This window comes from Hemitrygon akajei, chromosome 15 (assembly GCF_048418815.1).
Source record: "Hemitrygon akajei chromosome 15, sHemAka1.3, whole genome shotgun sequence".
Classification (NCBI taxonomy): Eukaryota; Metazoa; Chordata; class Chondrichthyes; order Myliobatiformes; family Dasyatidae; genus Hemitrygon; species Hemitrygon akajei.
The window spans coordinates 63,434,371-63,450,876 of NC_133138.1; the positions used below are offsets into that span (position 1 = coordinate 63,434,371).

Sequence of the window (16,506 nt, forward strand, 5' to 3'; positions counted from 1 at the left end):
ACTGAGCTAAAACAGGTGGACAGGCTATTGAGTATGTGCTAAAGATGAAGATGGCACAGCAGCAGGGAGTGAGGCTTGCTTGAACACCTGTGGTGGAGAGAATGAAACAGCAAAAATCACTGAACCACAACCCCTTACTCCAAACTATTCCCTGCTCTGCAATCACAGTCAGAACTGCTGCCATTTCTTCCTAGTCCAGTAAAGTGAAAACAATTGTTCAGTTTTGTTGTGTGAAGAAACTGAAATGCATTAATTGAACATTCCTAGATAGATAAACCTTTACTCATTGCTAAGCTAAGCACTTCTTCAGTATTGCAAAACTGAGGCTACGTCCACACTAGACCGGATAATTTTGAAAACTCTGGTTTTGCTTAAAAACCAACAGGTGTCCACAGTAGGCGTTTTTAAAAATACCTCTGTCCACATTGAAATGGGTATTTGGGCGAATCTCCTCCTACTGGGCATGCGCAGGACACAAAGAAAACAAGTGAAGAGGAAACGAAAGACTTGGTGCACGTTTGTCCAGAAACATTTCCTACAGCCATAGTCTCTTCACTGATGAAAGGGACGACAGCTACAACTAAATGCAATAAGGCTTGTTACTGGGCAAAAGTGAAATTTGCTGTTACCTCATTTGTTTGCCTTTACTTTTGCCATGTCTTTCTGTATTATTCTGCTGTATTTAACGTGCAATAAAACGAGTTACTGGGCAAAAGTGACAATTGCATCTATTGAATGTTTGCACAAGCAATACATTAATAAAGCACCTTGTTAAATGCATAAAACATGTCTGCATCAGTGTTATCTTGTATTTCCATACAATGTTACATTACGTTGTTACACATCTATTGTCAGATATTGTTGTAGTGTTGGAGGTTGCGCTCAAGATAACAGTGAAATGCCACGCTGCCGCCAACATTTGTTGTGGCACATCATGACAGCGGTTTTAAAAATAGCCAGTTACCCTGTACACACTATGCTGGATATTAGGCATTTTCAGATTTATTCACTCTGGAGAGCGTTACTGAAAATCTCCGTATTCAGGGGAGGAAAACGCCGTTTCAGTGTGGACGGAGGGTCAAAATGAAGAGAAAAAGCTTCGGTTACGGATTTATCTGGTCTAGTGTGGACGCAGCCTGAGAATTGATATTTTTTCAGATATGCAATAAAGACTATTTCAAGGACATATTGCATCACTTCATCAGAAGTTCAAATGGGCATGAGTCCTTCTTACATCATAACAAAATTTCTGAGCTATTGATACATATGGTAGGGTGAAACATTTTCATAAAACCTTAGAATAAGCTATCCTTGGAACAACCATCTTTTACAACAGAAGTCTCAGACTTGTGTCAGGTTAAGTCCCTATTTAGGCTTTAATTGCTCCTCCCCCAACTTCACCTCTAGTACCACTTTAGGCTCATTCATTAAAACCTGAGGCCGCTGCTGATCCTAAAACCCATCAAGGCCTCCAACGAAAACCTTGGCCTCAAATGATGTTTTTCACCACCTTTACATGTTACTCCATCACCTGATTAAGGCATAGCCCTAATTCTCACTCTTTCTTATGCCTAGCAGGCTACTTACCCGTCTATCTTGTCTTTAGCTGATGTAGGTTTTGTTTTTTCTAGATAGGATTTTGTGCACTACCTTTTGAATGTGCAGTAGGAGATAAGTGTCAAAGTTCATAACTAAAACTTTCTGGTGAAATATAATTAACTCAGTCCTAGAGTTTTCTGGCTAAGTTAAACATATCATTATAGGCAACATGAAAGGCATGAAATCTCTTAAAAATATCTGATTGAAATGAATATGTTAGAAACAATCATTCCTGAAAATTATAACAGAAGTTATTTTTACATCAATGAATATTGAAATTAGTAAATAAACTACTTTAGAACAAAGACACAGAACAAAAACAAAACAGATAAACTCAGGTCAACTAACACCCAAGGAGGCAAAAGGCACAAGTTGTTGAGATGGGCACATGGAACTAGATAGTGAGAGTGAAGGGATGAATATGGGGAGGAGTTAATGGGCAGGGGTGGGTGTCTGTATGTGTACACGTACACTTGCAGTGACTAACACTCATATCTAGCTAGTTTCCTTCCTCTATTGTTTAGTCCTCCTATCCTCTCAACCACACCTGTTTCTATCTAACCATCACTTCCCCCCCCCCACCCCCCACCCAAATCACCTACCAGCCTTTAATCCAACTGCTGGTCACAGTTAAATCCTAGCAATCATTCCTGTTCCCTCTCAGTCCTGATGCAATATATATTAATGATATAGACGAGGAAATTAAATGCATCATCTCCAAGTTTGCGGATGACACGAAGCTGGGCAGCAGTGTTAGCTGTGAGGAGGATGCTAAGAGGATGTAGGGTGACTTGCATAGGTTAGGTGAGTGGGCAAATTCATGGCAGATGCAATTTAATGTGGATAAATATGAGGTTATCCACTTTGGTGGCAAGAACAGGAAAACAGATTATTATCTGAATGGTGGCTGATTAGGAAAAGGGGAGGTGCAACGAGACCTGGGTGTCACTGTACACCAGTCATTGAAAGTGGGCATGCAGGTACAGCAGGCGGTGAAACAGGCGAATGGTATGTTGGCATTCATAGCAAGAGGATTCGAGTTTAAGAGCAGGGAGGTTCTACTGCAGTTGTACAAGGCCTTGGTGAGACCAGACCTGGAGTATTGTGTGCAGTTTTGGTCCCCTAATCTGAGGAAAGACATTCTTGCCATAGAGGGAGTACAAAGGTGGTTCACCAGATTGATTCTTGGGATGGCAGGACTTTCATATGAAGAAAGACTGGATTGACTGGGCTTATACTTGCTGGAATTTAGAAGATTGAGGGGGGATCTTATTGAAACGTATAAAATTCTAAAGGGATTGGACAGGCTAGATGCAGGAAGATTATTTCCAATGTTGGGGAAGTCCAGAACGAGGGGTCCCAGTTTAAGGATAAAGGGGAAGCCTTTTAGGACCGAGATGAGGAGAAACTTCTTCACACAGAGAGTGGTGAATCTGTGGAATTCTCTGCCACAGGAAACAGTTGAGGCCAGTTCATTGGCTATATTTAAGAGGGAGTTAGATATGGCCCTTGTGGCTAAAGGGATCAGGGGGTATGGAGAAAAAGCAGGTACAGGGTTCTGAGTTGGATGATCAGCCATGATCATACTGAATGGCGGTGCAGGCTTGAAGGGCTGAATGTCCTACTCCTGCACCTATTTTCTATGTTTTTATGCAGTCTCAATTTAAAATATTGACATACACTTTATGCCTTCACAGTTGCTAAATGACCAATGAGTTCTTCCAGTTTTCTGTGTTTGTTCTAGATTCCAGCATCCGCAGCTTATTTACCTTGAAAGTGTCTTACTGCTGTCTTAATATGGATCTTTCAATCTGACATCACACATTTTATCAATGAGGTTTTTAAGAATGGAATACTGCAAAGGAGATGGTGAAGTGGAGATACTTCTCTACCAAAGGAAGTGTAAGGCGCTCCTTCCCTCCACTAGCCTGCAATGTGTAGCACCTGCTTAACCCCCGCCCCCCCCTCCCCCCCTTCTGTGTCACATGAAGCTACAGGAGCAGGAGGTGGATGATCGTATGAGCAGTGGGTTTATATCATATCCTGGTTATGTGGCCACTGACACCAATCTCCTAAGAGTATTAATAATGGCTGGGGTCACCAGTTTTGTTAAAACACTGCCTAGAAGCTGGCAATGGCAAACCACTTCTATAGAAAAAATTGCCAAGAACAATCATGGTCATGGAAAGACCATGAACACTCACATCATATGACACAACACATAATGAACGAAAGAAACTCCAAGTATGAAGGAAATGAGTTACAAGTGGATGAAAACAGGAATAGATGAACATCCAATAAAAAAGGATTTTACATCTCTAAACACCATAAAACTGGGCAAAAATATCTCAATCAAGAATGCAACCTTCTTGGTTAATGGATTTCTATTTACAAAAATTGATAAAATTGCAATTAATTTTCAATACCAATGTAAAGAAGAAATTTTGTTTTTATTTCAACTCAACATGAAATAGTTGCTGCAGCGTAATTCTTGAGGATAAAAGTAGTCATAGTGAGCATAAATTACAGATAAATTCACCAGTGTAATGATTGAAGTTTGATGATTTGATGCTATTATGCTGGAGCTCTTTCTTTGATTTACCCTAATTTAAATGTGTCTCCTCATTGAGAGCATGACATACTGTATGTGAATTTACTCCTTAGCATTTACAAATCAGGACAATTGAAGATCTCTAGTCCTAATATACAGAACAAGAACAAATACACTATTTGAATGCAGGCGCATTCAAGAATTCTGCTTTTGCTGGAAGCAGAATTTTTTTTTGGCACATACAGTATTGATTTATATAAAAAAGCATTGTATTTTAAAATATGTTAAAATTTCACCAGATGTACAAAGATATCGCCACTAAAGATAGACTAAGATCAATATATATAATTGGCTATATTTGATAGCAAGGAATAAAATTCTGTAAAGAAATTTAAAAAGCAAATATCTCAATCAGGAACGCAACTTTCTTGCTTAATGAATTTCTATTTACAAAAAGTATTAACTGCTCAGGTCTAACACAGCCAAGACCAATAAATAAGCCCCCTTTCCTTCACAATGCCAGTTCTAATTATGTCATGTTTTTGGATATTTTTAACTCCATTTTATAGTTCTTCTACGTCAGATCATTCTCACAGGTTTGAAGTTTAAATTACCCGAGATTTCATCAACACCTCTTTTCCAAAAAAAAATTAGGATACGGGTGTCTTATTTCAGAAAATGCCACAAAAAAACCGCTAACCAGGAAATTAACCCAATTTCTCTATACCAATGCTTCAACTGACTTTACCGGTTGTCATATACTTATAATATGAAATGTGTTTACATAAACGATAGTATTTACCACATATATGGATACTCTGCTACAATAATGGAACTACCAGATCTATTTCTTTAAAATTCTAAACTGACTTACAGATTTGTCCTACCCTCAATCATCTTTGTCACTTCCTTAAAAAAATGTAGACATATCCTCTGTACAAAGCCATGCTTTTCTAGATGAAAACAGATTCTATCTATTTACTTTTAAAATAATTTCTCCAACACTGATAGAGGCTCGCTGGCCTATAATTTTCTGCTTTGTTTCCATTGCTCGACTTAAGAGGAACATCTTTGGCTGTTCTCCAGTCCTCTGACTAAAGATGATAAAAAGTTATGCCTTAGGGCCCCAGCAAATCTCATCTCTCAATAACCTGGGATGAATCTAATTAGGCCTTTGGGACTTATCTAACCTGATGTTTTTAATGTGCTCCAAAACAATCTCCTTCTTGACATCAATATGGCCTAAAATATGAACAATCTTTCCCCATCAATCTCACTATATTCATGCCCTTCTCCCAGTAATTACAGATGCAAAGTACTCATTTAATAACTCACTCAATTCCTCTGACTCTAAACATAAATTCCTTCCTTTGTCCTTCAGCATTTCTGCCTCTCGCGAGTTACATTCTTGCTTATAAAATATGTACTAAAAGTCTTTGCATCCTACTTGCTAAGGACACTTCATGGCCCCTCCTGATCTTTCCTGACTCTCTGGTAAGTTCTCTTAAAGTTCAATTATCACATTGTAGCGATGTGCTACACACAGCGCTGAAATAACAACACGCAGTCAGTAAGTCATTAGGAGACTAGTTTATTCAAACTTCGCGGCGCTGGCATTTTAATCCCTAGCGCCCGCCCTCTCTGGGCGGAAATGACGTTAGAGGTGCAATACCGAAGTCTCCCCCCGCGTGCTGGCTATTTGTGAGCCGGTTCGCCTGCGCAGAAAGTGGGTCACCACATAACCCCCCGCCCCAGAACCGGCGATACACCCCCCAACATCCACAGTCTGGATCAGCCTCTGTTTGGGAGGTCTGCCTCTGCGCCGCGGTGCCTGAACCTCGACTGGCTGCGCCAAGTCCACATGGGCTAGTTTGAGTCGGTCCACTGTGAAAACCTCCTCCCTCCCAATGTCCAGAATGTACGTGGACCCGTTGTTGTTAATCACCTTGAATGGCCCCTCGTACGGCTGCTGTAGTGGTGCCCAGTGTCCGCTCCTTCGTACAAACACAAACTTACAGTTCTGCAGGTCTTTGGGTACATAGGTCGGGGTCCGTCCGTGCTGTGAAGTTGGTACAGGGGCCAGGGTGCCGAGCCTTTCGTGTAGCCTGTCCAGGACTGCTGCAGGTTCTTCCTCTTGCCCCCTTGGGGCTGGTATGAACTCTCCTGGGACGGCCAGGGGTGCGCCGTACACCAACTCGGCCGACGAGGCGTGCAGTTCCTCTTTGGGCGCTGTACGAATTCCAAGCAGGACCCAGGGAAACTCGTTCACCCAGTTAGGTCCTCTCAGGCGGGCCATGAGAGCCGACTTCAAGTGACGGTGGAAGTGTTCCACCAGTCCGTTCGACTGTGGGTGGTAGGCAGTTGTGTGGTGTAGCTGCGTTCCCAACAGGCTGGAGGTGAACTGGGCGCCTCCGTCGGAGGTAATGTGGGCCGGTACCCTGAAGCGTGCTACCCAGGTTGCGATCAGTGCTCGGGTGCAGGAATCGGCAGATGTGTTGGTGAGCGGGACCGCCTCTGGCCACCTCATGAACCGGTCTACCATAGTTAGGAGGTACCGCACCCCTCGGGACACTGGTAGGGGGCCCACGATATCTACATGAATGTGGTCGAACCTCCGGTGGTTGGGTTCGAACTGCAGCGGCGGGGCTTTAGTGTGCCGCTGCACCTTGGCTGTTTGGCACTGCGCGCACGTTCTGGCCCATTCACTGACCTGCTTGCGAAGTCCGTGCCACGCGAACTTGCTGGAGACCAGCCGGACGGTTGTCCTGATAGATGGGTGCACCAAACCGTGTATGGAGTTGAAAACTCGCCACCTCCAGGCTGCTGGGATGATGGGGCGAGGTTGGCCGGTAGCCACGTCGCACAGGAGGGTCCTATCACCTGGGCCTACGAGAAAGTCCTGCAGCTGCAAACCCAAGACTGCGGTCCTGTAGCTGGGCATCTCGTCGTCTGCCTGCTGCGCCTTCGCCAGTGCTGCATAGTCCACCCCCAGGGACAGGGCCTGGACAGCTGGTCTGGAGAGTGCATCCGCCACGACGTTGTCCTTTCCCGAGACATGCTGGATGTCCGTCATGTACTCGGAGATGTAGGACAGATGTCTCTGCTGGCGAGCCGACCAGGGATCGGACACCTTCCTGAACGTGAAGGTCAACGGTTTGTGGTCCGTGAACGCGGTGAACAGCCTGCCTTCTAAGAAGTACCTGAAATGCCGGATTGCCAGATACAGTGCCAACAGTTCCCGGTTGAAAGCACTGTACTTGAGTTCGGGTGGTCATAGGTGCCTGCTGATGAACGCCAAGGGTTGCCAGTGCCTCTCGATGAGCTGCTCCAGCACCCCACCGACTGCTGTGTTAGATGCATCCACCGTGAGGGTGGTCGGAACATCCGTTCTGGGGTGCACCAGCATCGCGGCGCCTGCCAAGGCTTCCTTGGCTTTAACGAAAGTGGCCGCGGCCTCCTCGTCCCAAGTAATGTCCTTGCCTTTACCCGACATCAGGGTGTACAAAGGGCGCATGATACGGGCTGCTGAGGGGAGGAAACGGTGGTAGAAGTTCACCATACCAACGAACTCCTGCAGGCCTTTGACCATGTTGGGCCGGCCAAAGTAGTGGATCGCGTCTACCTTGGCGGGCAGAGGTGTTGCCCCGTCTTTGGTAATCTGGTGGCCCAGGAAGTTGATGGTATCAAGACCAAACTGGCATTTGGCCAGGTTGATCGTCAGGCAGGAGTAGAGCTGGCAGAGGTGGGACAGATGCTCCTGGCGACTACTGCTGGCTATAAGGATGTCATCCAAATAGATGAACGCAAAGTCCAGGTCGTGTCCCACCGCGTCCATTAGCCGCTGGAATGTCTGTGCGGCATTCTTCAGGCCGAACGGCATTCAGAGGAACTCGAACAGGCTGAACAGGGTGATGAGTGCTGTTTTGGGGATGTCTTCAGGGTGCACCGGGATTTGATGGTATCCCCAGACGAGGTCTACTTTGGAAAAGATTCTTGCCCCATGCAGGTTTGCTGCAAAGTCCTGTATGTGCGGCACGGGGTAGCGGTCGCCTCGTTCAGTCTGCGGTAGTCGCCGCATGGTCTCCAACCCCCGGCTGCTTTGGGCACCATGTGCAGGGGGGAGGCCCATGGGCTGTCAGACCTCCGTACGATCCCCAATTCCTCCATCCTCTTGAACTCCTCCTTCGCCAGGCAGATCTTTTCCGGGGGGGAGCCTTCATGCGCGGGCGTAGAGGGTTGGTCCCTGGGTTGGAATGTGGTGCTGTACCCCGTGTCTGGGCATGGCTGCCGTGAACTGCGGTGCCAGAATCGATGGAAAGTCCGCCAGGATTCTGGTGAATTTGTTGTCCGACAGCGTGATGGAGTCCAGGTGTGGGGCCGGCAACTTGGCTTCACCCAGGGAGAACGTCTGGAAAGTCTCGGCATGTACCAGTCTTTTCCCTTGCAAGTCGACCAGCAGGCTGTGAGCTCACAAGAAGTCCGCCCCCAGGAGTGGTTGGCCACGGCGGCCAGTGTGAAGTCCCACGTGAACTGGCTGGCGTCGAACTGCAGCTGCACTGTGCAGGTGCCGTAGGTCCGTATTGTGCTGCCGTTTGCGGCCCTCAGGGTGGGTCCCGGCCGTCTGTTGCGGGTGTCGTACCCCGTCAGGGGCAAGACGCTGATCTCCGCTCCGGTGTCGACCAAGAAGCGGCGTTCTGACTGTTTGTCCTAGACGTACAAGAGGCTGTCCTGGTGGCCAGCTGCCATAGTCATTAGCGGCAGCTGGCCCTGGCCCTTGCAGGGCGGGTGACAACGGCTGGCTTTTGTGCCCCACCGCTGGTGGTAGAAACACCACTGTTCACTGGCATCCTCACTCCTGCCTCTGTGTTGTGTGCGACCCCTGCCGGGCCTGGTCTGGTCCGCTATTGGGGCGCGTGGCCTGGTAATCTGACTGATGGATGCCACACTCTCCCTCTTGGCTTTCCACAGCATGTCTGCCCGGGCCGCCACCTTCCGGGGGTCGCTGAAATCCGCGTCGGCCAGCAGCAGATGTATGTCCTCGGGCAGTTGCTCTAGGAACGCTTGCTCGAACATGAGGCAGGGCTTGTGTCCGTCAGCCAGGGCCAGCATCTCGTTCATCAATGCTGACGGCAGTCTGTCTCCCAAACCGTCCAGGTGAAGCAGGCGGGCACCTCGCTCACACCGTAAGAGGCCAAAGGTCCCAATGAGCAGTGCTTTGAATGCTTCATATTTGCCTTCTTCCGGGGGCAACTGTATGAAATCTGCAACCTGTGCGGTTGTCTCCTGGTCAAAGGCACTCACCACGTGATAGTAATGCATGGAATCGGAAGATATCTGCCGAATCTGGAACTGGGCTTCTGCTTGGCTAAACCACACACATGGTCGCAGCGTCCAGAAAGTCGGCAGTTTTAGCGAAACTGCGTGAACAGATGAAGAGTCAGTCATCTTTGGTCCAAATCCCGTTTGGACTGTCAGGGTCACCAATGTAGTGATGTGCTACACACAGCGCTGAAATAACAACACACAGTTGGTAAGTCGTTTGGAGACTAGTTTATTCAAACTTCGTGGCGCTGGCATTTTAATCCCTAGTGCCCGCCCTCTCCGGGCGGAAATGACGTCAGAGGTGCATTACCAAAGTCTCCCCCTGCTTGCTGGCTATTTGTGAGCCGGTTCACCTGCGCAGAAAGTGGGTCGCCACAACATACATATTACTATATACTATTCTGAGATTCATTTTCTTGTGGGCATACTCAAATCCACTACATAATTATAACCATAATAGAATCAATGAAAGAGCACACCAACTGGGAGTTCAATCATTGTGCAAAAGGCAACAAACTGTACAAATACAAAAAGAAATAGTAATAAGTAAATAAGCAATAAATATTGAGAACATGAAATGAAGAGTCCTTGAAAGTGAGTCCATAGGTAGTGGGAACATTTCAGCGATGGGGCAAGGGAAGTTCAGTGATCCCTTTCAGCTTAAGGGCCTGATGGTTGATGACTGTTCCTGAACTCGGTGGCGGTGAGTCCTGAGGCTCCTGTACCTTCTTCCTGACGGCTTCAGTGAGAAAAGAGCATGACCTGGGTGGTGGAGGACCCCGATGCTTTCCTGCAACAACACTGTGTAGATGTATTCAATAGTGGGGGAAAGCTTTACTTGATATGCACTACTTTTTGTAGGATTTTCCAGTCAAAGGTATTGGTGTTTCCAGACCAGGCTGTGATGCAACCAATCAATATACTCTCCACCACACATCTATAGAAGTTCATCAAAATTTTAAATGTCATGCTAAATCTTTACAAACTCCTAGGAAAGTAGAGGCACTGCCATGCTTTCTTTTTCATTGTACTTATGTGCTGGGCCCAGGATAGGTCCACTGAAATGATAAGGAGTCTGTAGTTGTTGACCCTCTCCACCACTGATGAGGAAAGGCTCATGGATGTCTGATTACCTCTTCCTGAAGTCAATAATCTGCTCCTTGGTTTTTACAGACATTGAATAAGAGGTTGCCATGGCACCATTCAGTCATATTTTCAATCTCTCTCCTGGTTCTTTCTTTTCCCTCACAGGCTTCGTCTGATTTCAGATTCCTAAATGTTGTACGTGGTTCTTTTGTCAAGAAATCCTCCTAATGCACCCAACAAACTATGCCCAATTCAAAACCTGTGTCGTAAAGAGTCCTAGTCAATGTTGTGGAAATTGAAGGCACCAACTACAACTATTCTGTCCTTCCATGATCTGCTGACAACTCCTTCCGTCTCCTGCTGGCCATTAAGAATCAATAGTATAATTCCATCATGATAATGGCATCTTTTTTTTATTCCTGAGGTCAACATACTGCCTCACTAAATGAGCACTGCAGGATGCCCTCTCCAATTGCTGCTGTGACATTCTCCCTGATCAATACTGCAATTCCCCCATCTCCTTTCCCCCCCAATATCTGAAACACCCGAATCCTGGAATGTAGAGCTACTTATGCCCTTTTCCTCAATAAAGTATTTGTAATGTTTACAACACTGTAGTTGCATGAATGAACAAAAGCTTCTAAGTGCCTTATCTGTAATACTCCCATTGAAATGATCACACTTCAATCAGTCCCACCTTGTTCATTAAACTTTATTTTATTTAGAGATACTGTGCAGGCCAGGACCCTCTAACCCTCGAGTTGCATCACCTAGCAACCCACCTATTTAACACTAGCCTAATCACACAATAATTTACAATGGCCAATTAACCTAACTGGTGTGTCTTTGGACTGTGGGAGGAATCCAGAGCACCCAGAGGAAACTAACACAGCTACAGGGAGAACATACAAGCTCCCTACAGATGGCGCTGGTGCCAGAGTTCAACTCCAAACTCCAGAACGCACTGAGCTGTAACAGTGTCGTGTTAACTGCTATGCTATCATGACTTGACTTGCCTGCTCTTCACTTCAACTTTACTTGATCCAAGCTCTACTTTCCCCTATATCCTTCTACTCAGAAACCCAGTGTTTTTGTTTCCAGCCCCCTGCAGTAACAATTTTATTTTCATAATCTCACTAGAAGTCAATGTGGTAAACCTGACATACGTGGACATATTACTGAATAAATTAACTACCGTAGATTCCGTACTACAGAGCACACCTGATTAAAAGCCGCAGGCTCTAATTTTAGAAAGAAAATCAATTTTGTACTTGTACAAGCCGCACCGGATTTTAAGCCGCAGGTGTCCCATGTTGTAATATGAGATATTTACACAGAAAGATATTACACGTGAGGATTTTTTAACTTTTAATTAAATCCGTATGGTAACATAAACAAATACATATTGCAAATGCTTTTTTTCGAACCGTGCCTGTAATGCGGCTACTTTTAAATATACATACGTATCGGTAACACACAAATTACGTTGCGTATACTTTTTTACTGAACAGTGCACGAACAACATTCCAATATCTCCTAACGACTGGTAAAAAAATATATATACTGCAGCCTACCAGGAAAAGTTATTGATCGCCTTTAACTTAAAAGCAGCGTTCTTGCGCGGGTCTAATGCGCTCCCCCCCCCCACCTTTCCGTTTATCGCAAACCGGTATTTCCCACAAGACGCGGCGAAACCGGATGTGACGTCATAGCATCCCGGGATGTAGTACAGAAAACAAATATACCGGGTACTTAAAACACTTCTAACTTTAACTAGAAAATACTAACAAATGAATTACTAAGCGAAAATATTATAAACTAAATAACTGCCATAAAGGCAGCACAATGCTTTTCTTCGAGTGTTTTCCATGTTGATGAGGGTGAGTACAAATGTCTAATTTACAATAATTTAATTGTGAAAGTGTGCTTGATTTATCGTACAATTTCATTGGACCTCTGTGAACTACTCATCAATTTTATTGGTCTACTGTTACGAGGCAAAATGTTTTTGGCGGCATAAAAAAAAACCATGCATTAGCCGCACCGTAGTAAAAGCCGCAGTGTTCAAAGCTGTTCAAGGCGTGGGAAAAAAGTAGCGGCTTATAATCCGGCATCTACGGTATTTCCTTTAATTGTTTTCTGATATTCATAATAGATCAGATTCAGCAAAAGATCAAGTTTGAGTCACTTAAAACAGAAGGGCAAGGCCCAAACACAGAAGAGGATGGGGACATTTCAAACAGATACAATCTCAGGATTTTATTAAGAAAGATAATGAAAATCCTCATTACTACAATAACCTCAGATCTAGGAGCTGAAAAGGTCCAAGGTCTTAAAAATATTTATCTGGAATTTGCAAATGGGAGGGAATGAATATATCCATTAATTTGTTTTTTTCTTATATCTTTAATGAAGCTATCATTCAGCCCACCGTCTGCAAAAGCTTCCAGCAGAGCAATTTCATGTCATTCTGCAACTTTTCATTCTCATACCCATTAACCATGCCCCCTCCCCACCTCCAATCACTTCGGGTTTGCCTACACTAGAGGCAATTTAAAACAGCTAATTAACTTAGCTAATTAATCTTTGTGTGTTCCAGGAAATTGGAGCACCCAGAGAAACCAATATGATCATCTGAAAAAGAGCTGTTCCAGATAAAACGCACTCAAAAGTCAGGACTGAATTCAAGTCCCTGGAACCAAGAGGGACACAGCATTAATTGCTCCACTAGTATATCATCTGAGGTATTTGGCTGTACATTTTTGATTAGGAATGTTTTGCTCTGAATACATTTGATTTCTAGAAGCAGACAATGGATTCATCAGAGCTGTTCTTTCTGCACAGTTAAGTACCTGGTTTGCATCAGAATTAGTTATTGTAGATCTGATTTGCTGAGTTCAATCTAAGACAACCTCTGATGATGTGAAGCTACAGTCATTAAAATGTTTGATATAAATATGTGAAGTGTAGAGGTTCAACCATTAATTCTCTAGCAAGCAGTGTACTGTGTTGCAAAACAGTGGTAAACACAGAAATCACTTAAATCTCAAGCAGCCTATGACATAAAGAATGAAGTCTTAGTAAATACAGGAGTTCTAACAAGTGGAGCAATAAGATCCTAATGATATGAATTTAAAATATAAATCTGCAAGTGTATACTGTAGCACTTCTCCAAAGTAGGCAAGCTTACACTTCCATTTCTTAAGCTAATATTTAGGAAATGAAAGAGGTGGAATGGAGCTTTTTTTAAGAATGTAAATATGTTTGAAATTAAATGAAAGCAAAAAATACCATTCTCAAACAGCTCTTCATATTGCAACTCTTACTAAATGCCACATAACCTTTACATCAAATAAAAACTCTGCATCAACTCACTGGGATAGCATACAAAGCCATTTGTTATATAAAATACTGGACTTCTGGACTTTTTTGTGTACATTTTTTCAAGAGTACAGTAGTCATATTTTCTCATCTTTTTACATGTAATCACTGAACCATTGAGTCAATTAAAATATCAAGGACAACAGCACTACTTTTAACAACTGATCTACATAATTTACCTTGGTTAATTCAACTGAGGAATTAATAGATTAATAATTAATAGATTAAATATGCATCTTTATAAGTTATAGTTTTGGTATATGAAAAGTTAAAAGAAACTAATTCGAAAAGAAATACAATCATGCTATTGATTTCACTGAGAGTGAATCAGTCAAATCAGTCAATACATTACCTATTTTTGTTATCAATATATCAAACATTACTTTAAAAACAACTCACTGAGTTATGACAACTGTTAGAAGAAAATGGATTACCGTAGATTTCGCACTACAGAGCGCACCTGATTAAAAGCCGCAGGCTCTAATTTTAGAAAGAAAATCAATTTTGTACTTGTACAAGCCGCACCGGATTTTCGGCCGCAGGTGTCCCATGTTGTAATATGAGATATTTACACAGAAAGATATTACACGTGAGAATTTTTTAACTTTTAATTAAATCCATATGGTAACATAAACAAATACATATTGCAAATGCTTTTTTTCAAACCGTGCCTGTAACGCGGCTACTTTTAAATATACATACGTATCGGTAACACACAAATTACGTTGCGTATACTTTTTTACTGAACATCATTCCAATATCTCCTAACGACTGGTAAAAAATATATATACTGCAGCCTACCAGGAAAAGTTATTGATCGCCTTTAACTTAAAAGCAGCGTTCGCTCGGGTCTAATGCCGCTTGCCCCCCACCTTCCCGTTTATCGCAAACCGGTATTTCCCACAAGATGCGGCGAAACCGGATGTGACGTCATAGCATCCCGGGATGTAGTACAGAAAACAAATATACCGGGTACTTAAAACACTTCTAACTTTAACTAACAAATGAATTACTAAGCGAAAATATTATAAACTAAATAAATGCCATAAAGGCAGCACAATGCTTTTCTTCGAGTGTTTTCCATGTTGATGAGGGTGAGTACAAATGACTGATTTACAATAATTTAATTGTGAAAGTGCGCTTGATTTATCGTACAATTTCATTGGACCTCTGTGAACTACTCATCAATTTTATTGGTCTACTGTTACGAGGCAAAATGTTTTTGGCGGCATGAAAAAAAATCATGCATTAGCCGCACCGTAGTAAAGGCCGCAGTGTTCAAAGCTGTTCAAAATGTGGGAAAAAAGTAGCGGCTTATAATCCGACATCTACGGTAATTTGATCTGGAACTAAAAATAAAGTTAACAATACATTGAGAAGGCACTGAATTTTTTATTACATTGCCCAAGTAGTTATTATTACTAATAAAAAGAATCCATTTATTATGGTTAAATTTGAAACTGTTTCAACTTGATATGATCTACTAGAGGCTTTTCAAAAAACAATCAAACTGCAGTTAGCATAGACATACACTGATTAAATATCAAATGAGCAACCTCAGTCTAGGTAAAAATAACTTCTGTGCTTATGTCAAACCCAAAATTATACGTCTCTGTATTTGTCACAAGTCAATGGTGTTCTTTCAGCTTATGGTAACGGACAAATGAATCACGAGGCTTCATCAGTCTATAGCTGGTGAACATGTGATATTGAGACACAGCACCCCATTCCTGCTCATATAATATGGACTGTGAGCTGAAAATTAAACACCAGTTCATTTTGAGGGGAAAAATAATGTAGTGAAGTAGTAAGTTTCACAACATATTCACAACGTGTGTAATTCAATGCATGATACTTTTGTTGGCTCTTATTGCTTAAGCTAATTCTCTGGTTTACAAATCCACATACTTGTTCTATTTGTTCTTCTGCCATTCAGTTTGATTCCTTGAATCGGTTTACATCTAGAAGCTGGTTGAACCATTTGTAGTTCCAAATATCTAACTTGATTGGTGCCATCTCTGCCAATCTAACATCTGAAACTTCCCCCTCATCCTGCCCCAACTACATTTTTTCCATCAATCCCCTTTCAAAGCAATACTTTAGCCCACCTATTAATTTCCCTAGTCTGCACCACTTCAGGAGGATCCAGAGGGTTAAGATAATCTTCAATTGCTTTTGTCACAATTAAATTTGTTCAATTTCATTTCCCACCTTCTCCATTGTGACTTCTTAAATGGTCAGTTCAGATGAATTTCAAAGGCTGAGACCATTCATGCACCAACTTCTTGTTCTTTTTTGCAGCTCCAGACCATGCTCCAGTATTCCAACCACTATTCCCAAGCCTCAGTCTCACCAGTTTTGCTCCCTCCCCAACCTTAAAAAAAATCCATTTCTTGCTTGTAGATATTCCTACTTAACTCTAGGCTACTCAATTATCACTTAAGCATCCACACTAACAAAACACAAAGTACAACTATATCACAAGATGCATCAACAGAATTACAATTTTACTTGCTCTAGCTCCTAATTTTGAAGACTTCATCCAGACTTTTGATACTTCCATTCAA

The 16,506-nt window shown here is 43.1% G+C and overlaps 1 protein-coding gene across 3 annotated transcripts in view; it reads right to left on the reverse strand.

Annotated features, from left to right (window-relative positions):
- Positions 1 to 16,506, reverse strand: part of LOC140739409 (uncharacterized protein KIAA0232-like) — a 62,371-nt gene that overhangs the window by 24,116 nt on the left and 21,749 nt on the right. The gene's annotated exons all lie outside the window — the stretch shown is intronic.